This window comes from Anopheles merus, chromosome 3R, assembly GCF_017562075.2.
Source record: "Anopheles merus strain MAF chromosome 3R, AmerM5.1, whole genome shotgun sequence".
NCBI classification, from domain to species: Eukaryota; Metazoa; Arthropoda; class Insecta; order Diptera; family Culicidae; genus Anopheles; species Anopheles merus.
The window spans coordinates 23,417,844-23,435,113 of NC_054084.1; the positions used below are offsets into that span (position 1 = coordinate 23,417,844).

A 17,270-nucleotide genomic window follows, 5' to 3' on the forward strand; every position below is an offset into this window, starting at 1 on the left:
AAGTTTTAAAACATAAAACTTACACTACTAGTACAATATAGAAGAAAAAAATAAAAAAATGAATACAGGTGGTCCCCGAGATACACGATTAATGGGAACCGAAAACGCCCGAAAAATACCGCGTATCTCGAATTTCCGCGTAAGTCGAATCCAGTAATTTTCAGCCCAAATTAAACTAATGTTCATGTAATTTTGCAAGCATGGGGTAGTTTTAGCTACTTAGTTAATTATTTGATAAAATTCTGACTAAATTTAGCAGTTTTAACTCTTTTGAAATGTTTTGAACATTCGAACAAAGGGGAATTTTTTTGGCCTTTGACAGTAGATGTGTCAAATCAGTAAAATTTGCTCAAAGAACTTTCAAATTCAGAAAACCGCGTATCTCCGAATCCGCGCATAAGAGGTACCGTGTATCTATAATTTTAAACATAATCATTTAAAAAAGCACCGTTAGAAGGTGGGAACCGACGCTATACATTTAGTTTTTAGCCGTTCTCTTAGATAATGGACAGAAAAGCGCTGAATGCGATTTTTTCACATGCGCCAAGAAATTAGTTTTCTTAATTTACCACCTGTTTGAGGTACTATTATGACTCATTATTGTTTCTCTATAGGGATAATCATTATATGATGTGATTTAAACCATTTGAAATTAAACAAATTGCATGCGACGAAGCGGCAAAATCGCAGCTGCTGTCATTTATGTCCAATCCCATACAAAAGCTTGCACTACGAGTAACAGCAACGCGCAAAGAAAGGGTGAAGGGTCATGCCGCCCTGGCTGCATCGTGATCGAGAGGGCAAGGGTGCCATACCGCCCTGGATGCAGCATCACTTGCATCAGCATCAGCACCAGCAGCAGCGAGCAGCAGCAACGTGTGAAGTAAGGGCGAGGGTCTATGCCACCAAGCATCAGCAGCAGAGTGCAGCAGCAAAAACAGTAGGAACGTGTGAAGGAAGGGCGAGGGTCCATGTCGTCCAGCATCAACAACAGCAACAATAGTGTCACAATGTCCAAGGAGGGCAAGGTTGCCGTGCTGCAACACTGTGAGTGGAAAGAGGGGCGAGACCACATGACGTCCCGGTGGCAATCTTGTTCTAAAGGGGCAAGGGAGGACATGCCGCCCCGGCTACAGCCCGTTTCATGAACAGGGACTTCATAATCACCATCTCAACCAATAATCAGGGAGCTTCAACCCGATGAAGGCACACGCAGCATCACCGCCGCCGCAAGTAATCGTCGCCAACACGGATCAAGTGCGATGGCGATGGCGGGGCGGAAAAGGGTGCCGGTAGCCGTCAGCTAAGAAAAGCGCCCACACCACAGCATTCCCAGATTTCATCAGCATCGGACGGAAGGTGTCACCACACCGGTATTCCCTCAGTGGAATATCCCGTGTCGGTTCGACTCCTACGGATAAATAAAGGGAGAGATGTTGTGGGCAGCCGTGCGTGCCGACCCTTGGACTTGCCGTGGCAGTTGCGCTGCCACCGGTCAACGTCCACGGGGACGACAGTGTGTACACGCACACTGTCGCACACACTAAGCGTACAAGGCTTACACAAATTGCAAAGGAAGTGTGGGGCAAGTTTCTGTATGAATAAAAGTATAAAACACACTGGAAAATCATTTTATAGATTTCAAATCTTAACAAAAGATATGAGAAGGCGAAAAAATATAGCGCGTTGGAATTTGAGGAGGAAACATATAAGACGTCTAGCAGTTTTCGTCTGCGTCAGAGCGCGCACTAAAGATGCGTTACCTGTCAAAACCATACAAGTTGCATGAAAAAAGACTTCGACAACTACATTCAGTCATTTCCTAAGTGGTTGCCAACAGAGCAATCCGTATCCATTAGCCGGCAGCTGGAACTGGCTATTGACTCCGACGATTCGTAAGATTCCGGATGTCGACTGGCGGCTCCGGATGGTAAAAGGTTCTAGCCTTGGAATATAGCACCTTCCTTACGAAGCCGCTTGGCGGAGTCATTTAGAAACGATGCCGATTTTTGTCCGAAAACCGAGAAAGCGAGCGATCGGACGAAGCGGAGTACGATGATCGAGCGGTTTTGCGTCGCGATGGCGAAAAAAGACGCGGCACTTTTTGGTATCGGTTATCAAGTAGTTTGGTGTTGGTTTGGCTCGTGCAATAAAGTTTTAGTTAGTTTGGCGTTATATCAAATAAAAATAATTTATTTTTTTTTTCAAAGAAAGTAGTTAACCGTTTCACCTGATTGGTTAAATCCGATAATAGTTCTACTACAGATGTACCAATCGGGTAAAGTAAGGTTCACGCCCAATAATCCGCACTTTTGACAACCAAATTTATGATATGAAATAGTGTTTGTATAAAAGCGTTATTTAGGGACCAATTCTAAGTGATAGAATGTAAGAGGAAGTGTTACTTGTTTACGTAATAAAGAACGTACGAATGATACAAACAAATTCGGTCAAAAGTACAGACATTTGATGAAAAGGATTAGTATCTTTCAATTTTTTTTAAATACATGCTTACTTTGTATTTACCTTTTAAAAAAGCTCTGGCAGGAGAATCCGCTATTATTGCCCGTACTTTAATTGTGACTCGACGATTATTCAGCACCATACCAACGTCCATTAACATATTCAGCTCATGCACCAGTGGTTTCATAAACCTTCTCACATCTTTGGTTTGGTACGTCCACAAAAAACAGCTGCTGTGATTGGGGCAATCTGAGGCATTTCCTTTATGTTGATCATGATCGGCCAAAATTGAATTTTACTGCTTTTGTGCAACGGAAGCCCGTCGATGAAAATGAAAATAAAGATAGTGTTTCTGATACTGTTGCAAATCTAAAAACAAAACAAAAACAAAAAAGCAATTAAATAATGGAAAAAATTAATAAATTAATTTATTCTAAATGTGTTTCAAATAGCCTTACCGTAAACTTTGAATTAGACTTTTCCTAATGCCACGGTTCCAGAATGAACCATTTCCCAGATCTTTAATTTTGGACGCTTTCTATTGGTGTTTAGAAGCGTTCTGGCATCTTTTGGGAGAGCAAAATCCCAAATAGCCAGCTCGTACTTTGTAGCTGATTTAGGGCTGTTTAAAGAAAAATCGTTCCGATGTCGTACTTTGTGGCTGATTAAGAGATAGACGGTACTTTTCGGAACTATGGAGCTTTTTAACAGGCACATGGTACTCTTTGGAACATTGCGGCTGATTAGCACTATGTGTAGGGTTCATGATGGAACTTGAAGGCTTGTTAAGAAAGGGTATTGAACTTGGTGGAACTTTATAGCTTTTTAATGCATGTCATCGGTTCAAGGTGGCTCTTGTCAAAGTGTCAAAGACGGACGATGCAAAAATCTCATTGCTGCTGCACAAGTTAGATTCGTTAATTGAAGAATGAATATTGAGTGAAGTGATTGTGAATTATCAGTAAATTGTGTAAAATTTTGTGTAATTATCAATACAAAAGATTTAAAAATATACATGTGTGTTTAAACGAAACAAATCTTGTTGTTTATTTCATCGATGACGCTTGCTTGAAAATAAAACACCTAGAAAAATAATCCCTGGCATCGTGGCATAAGGAAGCTGCTTAGGCGCTGTTTGAAAGACCCACATAGAACTTTGATGCTGTTATCTACTGCAAAAGGCGAATTAGAGCAGCGATCTTTAGCGTGCCAAAATGAGCTGCTTAAGCAATTCTGGCTATTTGCGTTTGGTCCACCGGCAAGTCCGCTGACCCTGTGGGTTGATCAATTGCAGCTGTTTCGTTAGAAATCGGTAGTTGGATACCCGTTTCAGGATTTGGAGTAGTCGGGATAGCAGGGAGGGACATGTCAGTGGATGTATAAGTGTTATCGTAGTTGTATGTATTTGTAGTAGTGTCTGGAGTGGCTGCGATAGTTTTGTCGTAGAAATTTTCACCACCAATCTCTTCACGGCGCAAAGAAATTTCTTCCTTAATAGATTCCGATAGCCCTGCACCAACACTACGTAGTTGATCGATATGCCTTTTCCAGGTCCGCCCATCATTAAGTTTCACTAAATAGTGGAGTTTACCTAGACGTTCCTTAACTGTCCCAAACTCCCACTTGTTTCCGCGAACATATTCTCGAGCTGCAACTTTTCATCCAGTAGTCAATGCACGTATTTTAGACTGAACTTCATTTGAGTTTGGATCGTTTGATAGTATCATAAGATCCAGCCTTGAACGGATCTGACGACCGAACACTAATTTTGAAGGTGAAAATCCGGTGGCTGAGTGAATCATTTTACGGTATGAGAGCAGTATATTGCAAATTTCACTGTGAACTTCCCCTCGATCACATTGTAGGGACTTTTGTTTAGATTTCATTGTTTGTATAAATCTTTCAGCCTGTGCATTAGTGGCTGGGTGGTACGGAGCACTAAGTTTATGAGTAATTCCGTTTAGTTTAAGAAATCTTGAAAATTCAGTAGAGGTAAATTGAGGACCGTTGTCACTCACAAAAACAAAAGGTAATCCATAAGTTTACGCCGGTCTCGTAGTACAGTCGTCAACTCGTACGACTTAACAATATGCCCGTCATGGGTTCAATCCCCAAATAGACCGTGCCGCCATACGTAGGACTGACTATCCTGCTATGGGGGGAACAGTGGCGGGTCAAGCCTCTCCGAGGCCCTAGGCGTTATGGTAGACGGGGCCCCTTCACCAAATCCAACGCCGGGGGGGGGGGGGGGGTTGAAATGGTGTACGAATCATAATAAGCTATTGAGTAATACATGGTTTTGTCGTTTCACTGAATATCAGTAAAACAAATTACTGAAAATGCAGCTATTTATTCTGTCAAAACGACATGTAAGTCAGTCTGAGCCTCAAAAGAAAACATAATGCGATGCCCGCTTGCTCGTGATGAACAAACATATGATTTGGTAACCGCTTACAGACACCCCGATAAAATTTTAGGTGCGTATTCGGCTTGCGGGATTAACGTTTTGGTTGGGAAAAATCTTTACACCACTTTGCTGTTCTTGCTGAAATTCGTGGTAACCATGAGTGCATACCAAATCAACAAACTTGATTCGACAAAATACAGTTCACATCTGTATAAAACTTTATGAAACAGAGATGAACATGAGCAGAATGGACTGGCACCCTGCACATCAATAAAACCCCAATTTCAATACTTTTTTTCGCCAATTTTTAATCGATATCAATGACTTAACAATCAGTAATATCAGAAAGGCTTTGTGGTATGTTAAAAATTTGGGTACTGTGGATACTGTTTCGAAGCGGACTTTCGACACTTGATCGTCTAGGCCAGCTGTGTCAAACTCATTTCATCAGAGGGCCGCAAGTACAGATTTTCAGTGATTCGCGAGCCGCAAAGTTGAGAAAAAAAAATATACCTCAATATTTATATATAATACTATTTAAAATCATAATTGTTAAACAAATTCACTTTTTATACTCCTCGCTTCAAATCAGGAATCGTTTCTTATTCAAAAAATTGCGATGTTATTTTCCATTGTGCTCTTTTTTTATTAAAAAAAATGTTTAATATACTTTGAAAGTCACATACAATCTCATTTTATCCTTATTATTAAAATAGGATATTTTTCATTTGTCACGTTCTCACATGGCAGTTCTGTTAGAAAATATCGCTCAACCCCACATTTTCACTGAGGTAGGGGAAATCTAGCTGCCTGTTTCGAATTTTATTTTTTAATAAGCATTCTGAGCTATTCATCGCTGGATGAATAACAAAAACATTTGCCTGCAATTTTTTGACAATTCAAGAGAAAAATTGTAATAAATCGTGTTTAAACATTAGTTTTCGCTAATTTCCAAGTCCCAATTGTTCTAGTGGTATATTCATTTGTAATAACAAGAACCCGTTGTTTATGAATAATTTTGTTAAATTACGATGTTTTTATCCGACGCAGATTCGTGGTGTGTGAACCCAAAAAGATTGGCAAATATTTTTTTGACACTTGAAGGGAAATGATTTGCTAATTGAGGAAAGGACTGTGTGAGCTAACCTATTAATTAGCTATGTATTGCAGGACTTCGGCATTTCGTTTATTTTAATACTTAATGTAAATCCTTTTATCTTAAGCATAATCATTTCATTTTGGTTTTGATTTTCGCGTAGGTTGCAAAGTACAATTCGTCTTGTAGAATGTGAGATGCAAATAAATTCAACTTGGCTACAAACGCTTTCGATAATTCGTACATATTGGATATTAACTGATTTTTACGGTGGGATGATTAGGAAAAAAACAGAAGTGGCTCCAATCGAATATCAAAGATGTAACATACTAAGGTCGGAGCCGTGCACAACGGTTCGGAGCAATTCGGAGCCGACTGAAGCCTTTACTCGGCAGTTAGAGGCATTAAGATCGGTAGGACCGTCAGAAATGGTTCCGACTCCAGACTAGCCGCTCCGTGCGACAACCGATGACTCCAACGTTTCCGAATGACTCTAGATGGCTCTATAGGCTTTGGACGACAACGAGCGAAACTGTTGGTTTTACAATCCATCACTAGTTGTTGCAAAGTTTCCAAGTGTGTGTATCTTGTTATTCTCATTCCTATTTCGTTTCTAGACAGACGCAAATCTGTTTTTCTGTTGTTTTCTGTTTGTTTTCTGTACGTACGTGTAGAATAAGTTTGTTAGATGTTATGGGAACATTAATGTTAATTTAGAAAAATAAAGCGACATAATGATTGTTCTTCTCTGGAAAATTGAATACACTTCGACAAATAGTAATAACAGATTTTTGGTTTGCAGTGCTTTCAGTACTTCTCAAAATATTCTCGCGGGCCGCATTCATTATCGATGCGGGCCGCCAGTTTGACATACCTGGTCTAGGCGATCATAAAAACCTTTAGGACGTTGGAGTTTAGAAGGCTTACCTTGGGTAGGAGGACATAAGTAAACTCCTTAAATGAGAAGTTGATAGATGATGGGCTTAGTTAGGCTTAGCATCCTGACAATGAATACTGAAGTACCGTCTTGCTTCGAATTACGGCAACTTCATTTTCAATCGGTCAGAGCGATAACTTCTTGCAAGCGGGAAAAACAATATTTTCATTCGAAAGTAACTGGAAATACCCTGTATTGCATTATGTTTGTCTCAAGTGATCCGCGGACCACAGGCTGGAGACCACTGCTTTAGATCAGCTGCTTTCTAAATGATCGAGGGCCAGGAGATTTTTTTTACACATACATTATTATATTATTACAGTTAATACACAAAATAAGTGGTTTATGATATTAAACAATGCGATTGGTTATATTGTTGTTTTTCTTAAATTAATATATCATCCAAGCAAGTTTCAAATTCATTTTATTAAATTACAATTACTAAAATCAATTGTAAAGATTCTTCAATTAAGAGTCAGCAGCATAGTGTGCAAAAGTCATAAAAAGTTCCAAACAGTTAGGCAAAATTGCAATATCGCTTCTTAATGTATCTTTCCTTCTTTGTTGCAAATTGCTTTCAGGATATATCTGAAGATGGTAAAAAAAACCTTTACAGCTGAAAAATTATCGAGACAAAATTACAATCGTTCAGTACTATTATGAGGCCACGGACAAGTAAGGCCAGCTCAGACAAATTGATAGCGCATTTCTTTAAAAAAAAGCTCCTAGTTAATCGTTGCATCCTTAAAAAGCAATAGTGTGTAACCATTGTTCTTGTAAAATCAACAGTCAGGTTTTTATGGAATTATTCGTTTCTATTTTCTCCTCAAATTTGACCATATTGAATGGTCCGACAATCCATGTTGTGGTGATCAAATTCGGAAGAGTTCAACGATATGAATTTCCATATTAAAATATGTTCAGTTAATTTTTAATGAATAGGGTCTTCCTATCTTTCAAAATCGCGCAAATATTTTCTCGGACCTGACTGCATATTGTGACGGGCCGGACTTTGCCGACCGTTGCCGTCAGCTTAATTAGTTCAAATTTTACGCGATCATTCATATCGATATTTCCTTTCCGTCGACCCTTCCAAATTTGACCCAAACCTTTCAACAGCTTGCTTTTCCACCATCACTTCGTCCAGTCCCCAAAAGATAGCCGGGGAACGAGTTCTGGATTTTTGCGTGATAATATAGACACAGGCCAAATTAAAGAGCGCACACATCGACATCGGTCCCAAGCGCCACAGATTAAGCTTAAACGACTGGAAAATTGAATATCCATAGAAAAAAACGAAAGCTCCATAGCTTCATTGGTTTGCTCAATAGATGGCGTATTACAACTCATCATTATATTGCTGTCCTTTTCTTGCTATGTGTTTCGACAAGTTTCATCTAATCATGACCTATATAGCCTTCTAACTTTCCGAGCAAAAATCTATATGAATGGTCGTGTGGTCAGATACGTGGGTATCGACACCAACGACCATTACTCAAATCTCACTTGCTTCAGTGCTGGTGGTTTCCATTGGAGTTTAGTATTTAAACAATCGTATCGCCGTTCTAGTTCTAGCGATGCATAACTTCAATGCAATACCATACAACAGTACAGAGGAAATGAGAAGACTCTCCTCCAAGCGAGGAAGCTCCACTGGTTGGGTATCCCACAAACAGATGACGCCACCAGTTTTTTTTGCTATTTTTAGAATGCATGAGTCGTTTGCCGTCTGCTAAACGATGTCTTTTTACATTCCGTTTAGGCTGAGAGCTTGAGTCGTTAAGAAGCCGTTTGGTGGTCGTTTAGTGGATTTGTGGCACTTGGGGTATCGATTCTTGAATGAAACCTCAACAGATAAAAAGAGCGTGCTTGGTGTCAGCCAATTTTTCTTGCTAATTTCTATGGCTACGAACCGTTGTGTTGAGATCGGTTTCGGAGCCTTTTAATGTCGTATGTGCATGTAGTTTGCGTGAGGCATCTCTTGTAACGGATTTTCGCTTTACCCAACTCGTGCGTAGCGTTCAATGCATTTTATCCAACGCTTTGGGCCTACGATGATGAAATGATATTGTTTTGAGCTGTGGGCATGTATCTCAGCGTTCTGCGCTTCCAAGTAAGGTAAAAATATTGGACACGTTAAAAAGGCAAATGTTTTCTGTTTCTGATAGTAAAATGCTTCTGATAAATATAATAAATATGCTTCTGATAGGTCTGGTAGTAATAGTAAATCTGATTGTAAACATAACCCCCGAGGGGGAAATGGGGGTATATTGGGTTGACAACACCAAATGGAAGGGGCCCCTCAATCGACGGGATCATCAACGGGGCTCCCAAATGGCCGAGGCAATGGAGATTGTTCTTCGTATTATGGCTGTATATGGCAGTATGTAGATGCAGCTGTAACGGTTTTTGGTCTTGTCGATAAAAAAAAACCATGTATAAATTAACAAGGTCCATAGGTTCCTTGAGTATTTTTATACCCTTCCCTCTTCCTTCTAACTGAAACCTTTCCCATTTCCCCTTCTCTTCGGTCCACAAACTTGATGTGGTCGATTAGGGGCAACAATGAAAATTTTAGTTTTTGCATTTAAAGACACACCCACACACCACACACTCCACTATCCCAGGCCAGGAATGTGAATACCATTTTTCGTGTGAAACATCTGTGTGCTTTCGGCACACAATCGCAAAGCGGTAGCAGGGGCCCCGTATACAAGAACAGGACGGTTCATCCCAGCCAAGAGCGCACACAATGACATCGATTTAACCATTTCTCGAATGTAACCTCAACCCACTGAAGCACCGTTGACCAAACGATCTTCCTAGGCTTTTTTAAAGCGACGCGAGCTTGGTGTCAATTTTTCCTGCTAATTTCTCCGGCTACAAGCCGGTGTATTGAAATTTTGTGTAGGGGCCTTTAAATTTTTGTCTGTGTATGATGTGTGCTTGTGGCTGTTGTAACGGGTTTTCTTTGTGGTTAAACGCAGCGTTCTGTTCTGTGTTCTGTGCATTGGATTTTAGCAGCAAGTGTCTCCGCGAATCTCAGGCTTAAGATGTGAATACCATTTTGGCGTGAAAACAGCTGTCTGTTTTCGGGACACATCTGCATAACAAGTATAGGGGCCCCCAGACAAGCACAGGCACGTTTCATCCAAGCCAAATTGAAAAGCGCACACATGGATATCGATGGAATCGTTTCTCGAATGAAACCTCTACCCACTGGAGCACCGTTGCTTGCTTGATGTTAGTCAATTTTTCCTGTATAACGACCAAGCGTTTTACGGGTGGCGAAAGGTTAATTGGCCGTTTTAATAATATTTAGCACAATTCGGAAGAGCACACAATTAATTATACACAGAAGTCAGTGGCTTACGTCTGTTCAGTTCAATGTCGCGCCAAGAAGAGAGCTTTATTCTATGACAGTTCATCTAGCACCCCGGGTGCTCCAGCGGTCAAGATATAACGCGTTTATACCGCTGCGTTCGGGATTCAGGTTGAGTGCACAGTGGGCGATATTAGTCCGGACGTTACACCTGCTAATTTAATTTTTAATTTTTTAATTTTTTTTTAAATTATTTTTTGTATTGATATTGTGTTTCGGGGCCTTTAAATTTTTGTTTGGGTGTGTTGTATGCTTGTGTTGTGTAACGGGTTTTCGGTGGTAGTTAAGCGCAGCGTTCTGTGCATTCCATTTTAGCAGCAAGATGCTCTGCGTGGTTTTGGGTTTGGGTGTCTCGTGCATAGGCCATCCACACCAGCAAAAATTTACGGTTTCTCGCTCTGTCCAATACTTTGCGCCAACGATGCCAATTTGAGCGGTGCGCGCGTGTCGCAGCGTTCTTCGCTTGCGACTTTGATGCAAGTATTGGCAGATTTCTTAGCACATTCATCGTACAGTATGGGGCCCCGGTTTTCGGTTTTTTTTGCCCCGGAGGCAATTCGGGGCCCTCGACAAAATACAGTGCGTGAAGCGATGGGAAAAATGAATTAATGAAAAATAAGTCTTTTTGAAGTAGATGGTAAAAGTCCCAATTAGTGGAGGGGGGGGGGGGGGGAGAATCGATACGAAGTCGAACATCCACAATGACGGGGCCCCCTAGAAAGCCGGGCCCCCTAGAAAGCCGGGGCCCCTGGCGGCCGCCCAGTCCGCCCACCGTTTAACGCGCCACTGATCCAAACTCAAATGAAGTTCAGTCTAAAATACGTGCATTGACTACTGGATCAAAAGTTGCAGCTCGAGAATATGTTCGCGGAAACAAGTGGGAGTTTGGGACAGTTAAGGAACGTCTAGGTAAACTCCACTATTTAGTGAAACTTAATGATGGGCGGACCTGGAAAAGGCATATCGATCAACTACGTAGTGTTGGTGCAGGGCTATCGGAATCTATTAAGGAAGAAATTTCTTTGCGCCGTGAAGAGATTGGTGGTGAAAATTTCTACGACAAAACTATCGCAGCCACTCCAGACACTACTACAAATACATACAACTACGATAACACTTATACATCCACTGACATGTCCCTCCCTGCTATCCCGACTACTCCAAAACCTGAAACGGGTATCCAACTACCGATTTCTAACGAAACAGCTGCAATTGATCAACCCACAGGGTCAGCGGACTTGCCGGTGGACCAAACGCAAATAGCCAGAATTGCTTAAGCAGCTCATTTTGGCACGCTAAAGATCGCTGCTCTAATTCGCCTTTTGCAGTAGATAAACAGCATCAAAGTTCTATGTGGGTCTTTCAAACAGCGCCTAAGCAGCTTCCTTATGCCACGATGCCAGGGATTATTTTTCTAGGTGTTTTATTTTCAAGCAAGCGTCATCGATGAAATAAACAACAAGATTTGTTTCGTTTAAACACACATGTATATTTTTAAATCTTTTGTATTGATAAATTACACAAATTTTACACAATTTACTGATAATTCACAATCACTTCACTCAATATTCATTCTTCAATTAACGAATCTAACTTGTGCAGCAGCAATGAGATTTTTGCATCGTCCGTCTTTGACACTTTGACAAGAGCCACCTTGAACCGATGACATGCATTAAAAAGCTATAAAGTTCCACCAAGTTCAATACCCTTTCTTAACAAGCCTTCAAGTTCCATCATGAACCCTACACATAGTGCTAATCAGCCGCAATGTTCCAAAGAGTACCATGTGCCTGTTAAAAAGCTCCATAGTTCCGAAAAGTACCGTCTATCTCTTAATCAGCCACAAAGTACGACATCGGAACGATTTTTCTTTAAACAGCCCTAAATCAGCTACAAAGTACGAGCTGGCTATTTGGGATTTTGCTCTCCCAAAAGATGCCAGAACGCTTCTAAACACCAATAGAAAGCGTCCAAAATTAAAGATCTGGGAAATGGTTCATTCTGGAACCGTGGCATTAGGAAAAGTCTAATTCAAAGTTTACGGTAAGGCTATTTGAAACACATTTAGAATAAATTAATTTATTAATTTTTTCCATTATTTAATTGCTTTTTTGTTTTTGTTTTGTTTTTAGATTTGCAACAGTATCAGAAACACTATCTTTATTTTCATTTTCATCGACGGGCTTCCGTTGCACAAAAGCAGTAAAATTCAATTTTGGCCGATCATGATCAACATAAAGGAAATGCCTCAGATTGCCCCAATCACAGCAGCTGTTTTTTGTGGACGTACCAAACCAAAAGATGTGAGAAGGTTTATGAAACCACTGGTGCATGAGCTGAATATGTTAATGGACGTTGGTATGGTGCTGAATAATCGTCGAGTCACAATTAAAGTACGGGCAATAATAGCGGATTCTCCTGCCAGAGCTTTTTTAAAAGGTAAATACAAAGTAAGCATGTATTTAAAAAAAATTGAAAGATACTAATCCTTTTCATCAAATGTCTGTACTTTTGACCGAATTTGTTTGTATCATTCGTACGTTCTTTATTACGTAAACAAGTAACACTTCCTCTTACATTCTATCACTTAGAATTGGTCCCTAAATAACGCTTTTATACAAACACTATTTCATATCATAAATTTGGTTGTCAAAAGTGCGGATTATTGGGCGTGAACCTTACTTTACCCGATTGGTACATCTGTAGTAGAACTATTATCGGATTTAACCAATCAGGTGAAACGGTTAACTACTTTCTTTGAAAAAAAAAAATAAATTATTTTTATTTGATATAACGCCAAACTAACTAAAACTTTATTGCACGAGCCAAACCAACACCAAACTACTTGATAACCGATACCAAAAAGTGCCGCGTCTTTTTTTCGCCATCGCGACGCAAAACCGCTCGATCATCGTACTCCGCTTCGTCCGATCGCTCGCTTTCTCGGTTTTCGGACAAAAATCGGCATCGTTTCTAAATGACTCCGCCAAGCGGCTTCGTAAGGAAGGTGCTATATTCCAAGGCTAGAACCTTTTACCATCCGGAGCCGCCAGTCGACATCCGGAATCTTACGAATCGTCGGAGTCAATAGCCAGTTCCAGCTGCCGGCTAATGGATACGGATTGCTCTGTTGGCAACCACTTAGGAAATGACTGAATGTAGTTGTCGAAGTCTTTTTTCATGCAACTTGTATGGTTTTGACAGGTAACGCATCTTTAGTGCGCGCTCTGACGCAGACGAAAAACTGCTAGACGTCTTATATGTTTTCCTCCTCAAATTCCAACGCGCTATATTTTTTCGCCTTCCCATATCTTTTGTTAAGATTTGAAATCTATAAAAGGATTTTCCAGTGTGTTTTATACTTTTATTCATACAGAAACTTGCCCCACACTTCCTTTGCAATTTGTGTAAGCCTTGTACGCTTAGTGTGTGCGACAGTGTGCGTGTACACACTGTCGTCCCCGTGGACGTTGACCGGTGGCAGCGCAACTGCCACGGCAAGTCCAAGGGTCGGCACGCACGGCTGCCCACAACATCTCTCCCTTTATTTATCCGGAGGAGTCGAACCGACACGGGATATTCCACTGAGGGAATACCGGTGTGGTGACACCTTCCGTCCGATGCTGATGAAATCTGGGAATGCTGTGGTGTGGGCGCTTTTCTTAGCTTACGGCTACCGGCACCCTTTTCCGCCCCGCCATCGCCATCGCACTTGATCCGTGTTGGCGACGATTACTTGCGGCGGCGGTGATGCTGCGTGTGCCTTCATCGGGTTGAAGCTCCCTGATTATTGGTTGAGATGGTGATTATGAAGTCCCTGTTCATGAAACGGGCTGTAGCCGGGGCGGCATGTCCTCCCTTGCCCCTTTAGAACAAGATTGCCACCGGGACGTCATGTGGTCTCGCCCCTCTTTCCACTCACAGTGTTGCAGCACGGCAACCTTGCCCTCCTTGGACATTGTGACACTATTGTTGCTGTTGTTGATGCTGGACGACATGGACCCTCGCCCTTCCTTCACACGTTCCTACTGTTTTTGCTGCTGCACTCTGCTGCTGATGCTTGGTGGCATAGACCCTCGCCCTTACTTCACACGTTGCTGCTGCTCGCTGCTGCTGGTGCTGATGCTGATGCAAGTGATGCTGCATCCAGGGCGGTATGGCACCCTTGCCCTCTCGATCACGATGCAGCCAGGGCGGCATGACCCTTCACCCTTTCTTTGCGCGTTGCTGTTACTCGTAGTGCAAGCTTTTGTATGGGATTGGACATAAATGACAGCAGCTGCGATTTTGCCGCTTCGTCGCATGCAATTTGTTTAATTTCAAATGGTTTAAATCACATCATATAATGATTATCCCTATAGAGAAACAATAATGAGTCATAATAGTACCTCAAACAGGTGGTAAATTAAGAAAACTAATTTCTTGGCGCATGTGAAAAAATCGCATTCAGCGCTTTTCTGTCCATTATCTAAGAGAACGGCTAAAAACTAAATGTATAGCGTCGGTTCCCACCTTCTAACGGTGCTTTTTTAAATGATTATGTTTAAAATTATAGATACACGGTACCTCTTATGCGCGGATTCGGAGATACGCGGTTTTCTGAATTTGAAAGTTCTTTGAGCAAATTTTACTGATTTGACACATCTACTGTCAAAGGCCAAAAAAATTCCCCTTTGTTCGAATGTTCAAAACATTTCAAAAGAGTTAAAACTGCTAAATTTAGTCAGAATTTTATCAAATAATTAACTAAGTAGCTAAAACTACCCCATGCTTGCAAAATTACATGAACATTAGTTTAATTTGGGCTGAAAATTACTGGATTCGACTTACGCGGAAATTCGAGATACGCGGTATTTTTCGGGCGTTTTCGGTTCCCATTAATCGTGTATCTCGGGGACCACCTGTATTCATTTTTTTATTTTTTTCTTCTATATTGTACTAGTAGTGTAAGTTTTATGTTTTAAAACTTTTACACATTTATTAAAACGAATACAATAGTAAATAATAACAAAACACAATACAATAAAGTATGGAGCCGCGCGCACGGGCCGCACCGTGAGCCCTGCTCGACCGGTAGCCTGTAACACACTCACTCTTCTGGGTTAGGTGCGCTCTGCACACACTTAGCGCGTATCGCTAAGTGTCGCGTAGTAGTGTGCGTGAGCGCAGTGTCGATTCCTGGATGTCGACCAGCAGCAGCACAACTGCTACGGCAAATCCAGGGCTCGGCACGTCTATCCACAACAGTAAGGTAGATAAGTTAGTTTAATTTAGCGTAACTTGATCAAAAGGCTCTAGGCCTACTATTATTCTTACCAAAATTAAAAATCAGACTGCCTCCTGGCAAAATTCTTCACAACGATTAAAAGCTGTGGCTTTACGCTACATCTCGCAAATCATGTGTGTTCATGTACTTTATAAGATATCAATTCAAATGCGAATATATAGTACTCATACTATTTTTCTTTTCAGGTGTTGCATATTTCAATGCAAAGGAGGGATGTGCAAAGGGCACCTGCGAGGGAGAATTCAATGACGAAGGCAGATGTACCATTTTTAAGGATACAAATGCACCACTGAGAACGGATCGTAACTTTCGTCGTAAGGCGTACGGAAAACATCACAGGGAAGTATCGCCTCTTCTAGGCTTGCAGAATTTCGATATTATTGAGGATGTCATAGTTGGTGACAATCTTCATTTAATCGATTTGGAGATAATGCGTAGATTACTATTAGGTTGGAGGGATGGAAAACTAGGTTTTAGAACTAAATGGTTTGCTAAACAGATTGAAGAAAAATCTAAAAAAAAAATATAAAAGTTAAACTGCCCAAAGAAATTTATCGAAAACTTGGTCCACTAGAAGACCTCAAATTTTGGAAAGGTACCCAATTCCACAGTGTAGCATATCTGCTATACTTACTTACTTACTTATCCGGCGCTACAACCGCTTTGCGGTCTTGGCCTGCCTCAGGAGTGTCCGAAACCGCTCACGGTCTCGCGCCTTCGTCTGCTAGTCCGTTATCCGGCCTTAATGGCGGACGCCTCCACGCCATCTTGCCACCTCAATTTGGGCCTACCACGCCTCCTCTGTCCTTGTGGACGGCCTAAAAAGACTTTACGGGCTGGGTCGTCCGTTTCCATGCGTACAACATGGCCAGCCCACCGGAGCCTGGCGAGCTTTATACGCTGTACGACAGTGAGGTCGCCGTACATCTCGTATAGCTCGTCATTATAGCGGCTCCTCCATTGTCCTTCCACACATACGGGCCAAGTATCCTTCTGAGCATCTTCCTCTCGAACGCGGCTAAGAGGGTTTCGTCAGATTTGGACAGTGTCCATGTCTCAGAGGCGTATGTGAGCACTGGTACTATATAGGTACTATATAGTCCCAGCTTCGTCCGTCGCGACAGGTTCTTTGAGGTGAACTGCTTTTTCAGGCTGTAGAATGACCGGTTGGCAGCCAGCATCCTTGCGCGCAACTCAGCTTCCATGCTATTGTCGTTGCTGACCTTTGATCCCAGATAGGTGAATTGTGGGACGACTTCAAAAGTGCGTTCACCTATCTGCACGTCACGCCTACGTAGATTCTGATTATTTGTTGGCGGGCCCGCTGATGTTGCCACCATCAGTTTGGTCTTTGCCTCGTTTATCTGCAATCCGAGGTTCTCTGCCGCCTGCTCTATCCCTTGGTAGGCTTCTGCTACATAGGAGAGCCGCAGACTAATGATGTCTATATCATCAGCGTATGCCAGGATCTGGGTTGACTTATAGAAGATGGTTCCCGTAGTCTCCACCCTCGAGTCACGGATGGCTCTCTCTAGCGCCAGGTTGAATAAGAGACAAGCAAAACCGTCCCCCTGGCGCAGACCTTTGGTGGTAGCAAAAGGTCCTGAGAGTTTTCCATCCACCCTCACCTGGCATGTGACGTTGGTCATAGTCATTCTAACTAGCCTTATCAGTTTGGCCGGGATTCCAAAAGAGCTC

At 41.7% G+C, this 17,270-nt stretch overlaps 1 long non-coding RNA gene across 1 annotated transcript; it reads left to right on the forward strand.

The window, feature by feature from the left end:
- Positions 1 to 12,141: 12,141 nt before the first annotated feature.
- LOC121595445 lies at positions 12,142 to 16,175 on the forward strand. Its single transcript, XR_006005167.1, has 3 exons — positions 12,142 to 12,328; positions 12,418 to 12,724; positions 15,758 to 16,175. It is a non-coding gene; the product is annotated as an uncharacterized LOC121595445 (long non-coding RNA).
- The last annotated feature ends 1,095 nt before the right edge of the window (positions 16,176 to 17,270 follow it).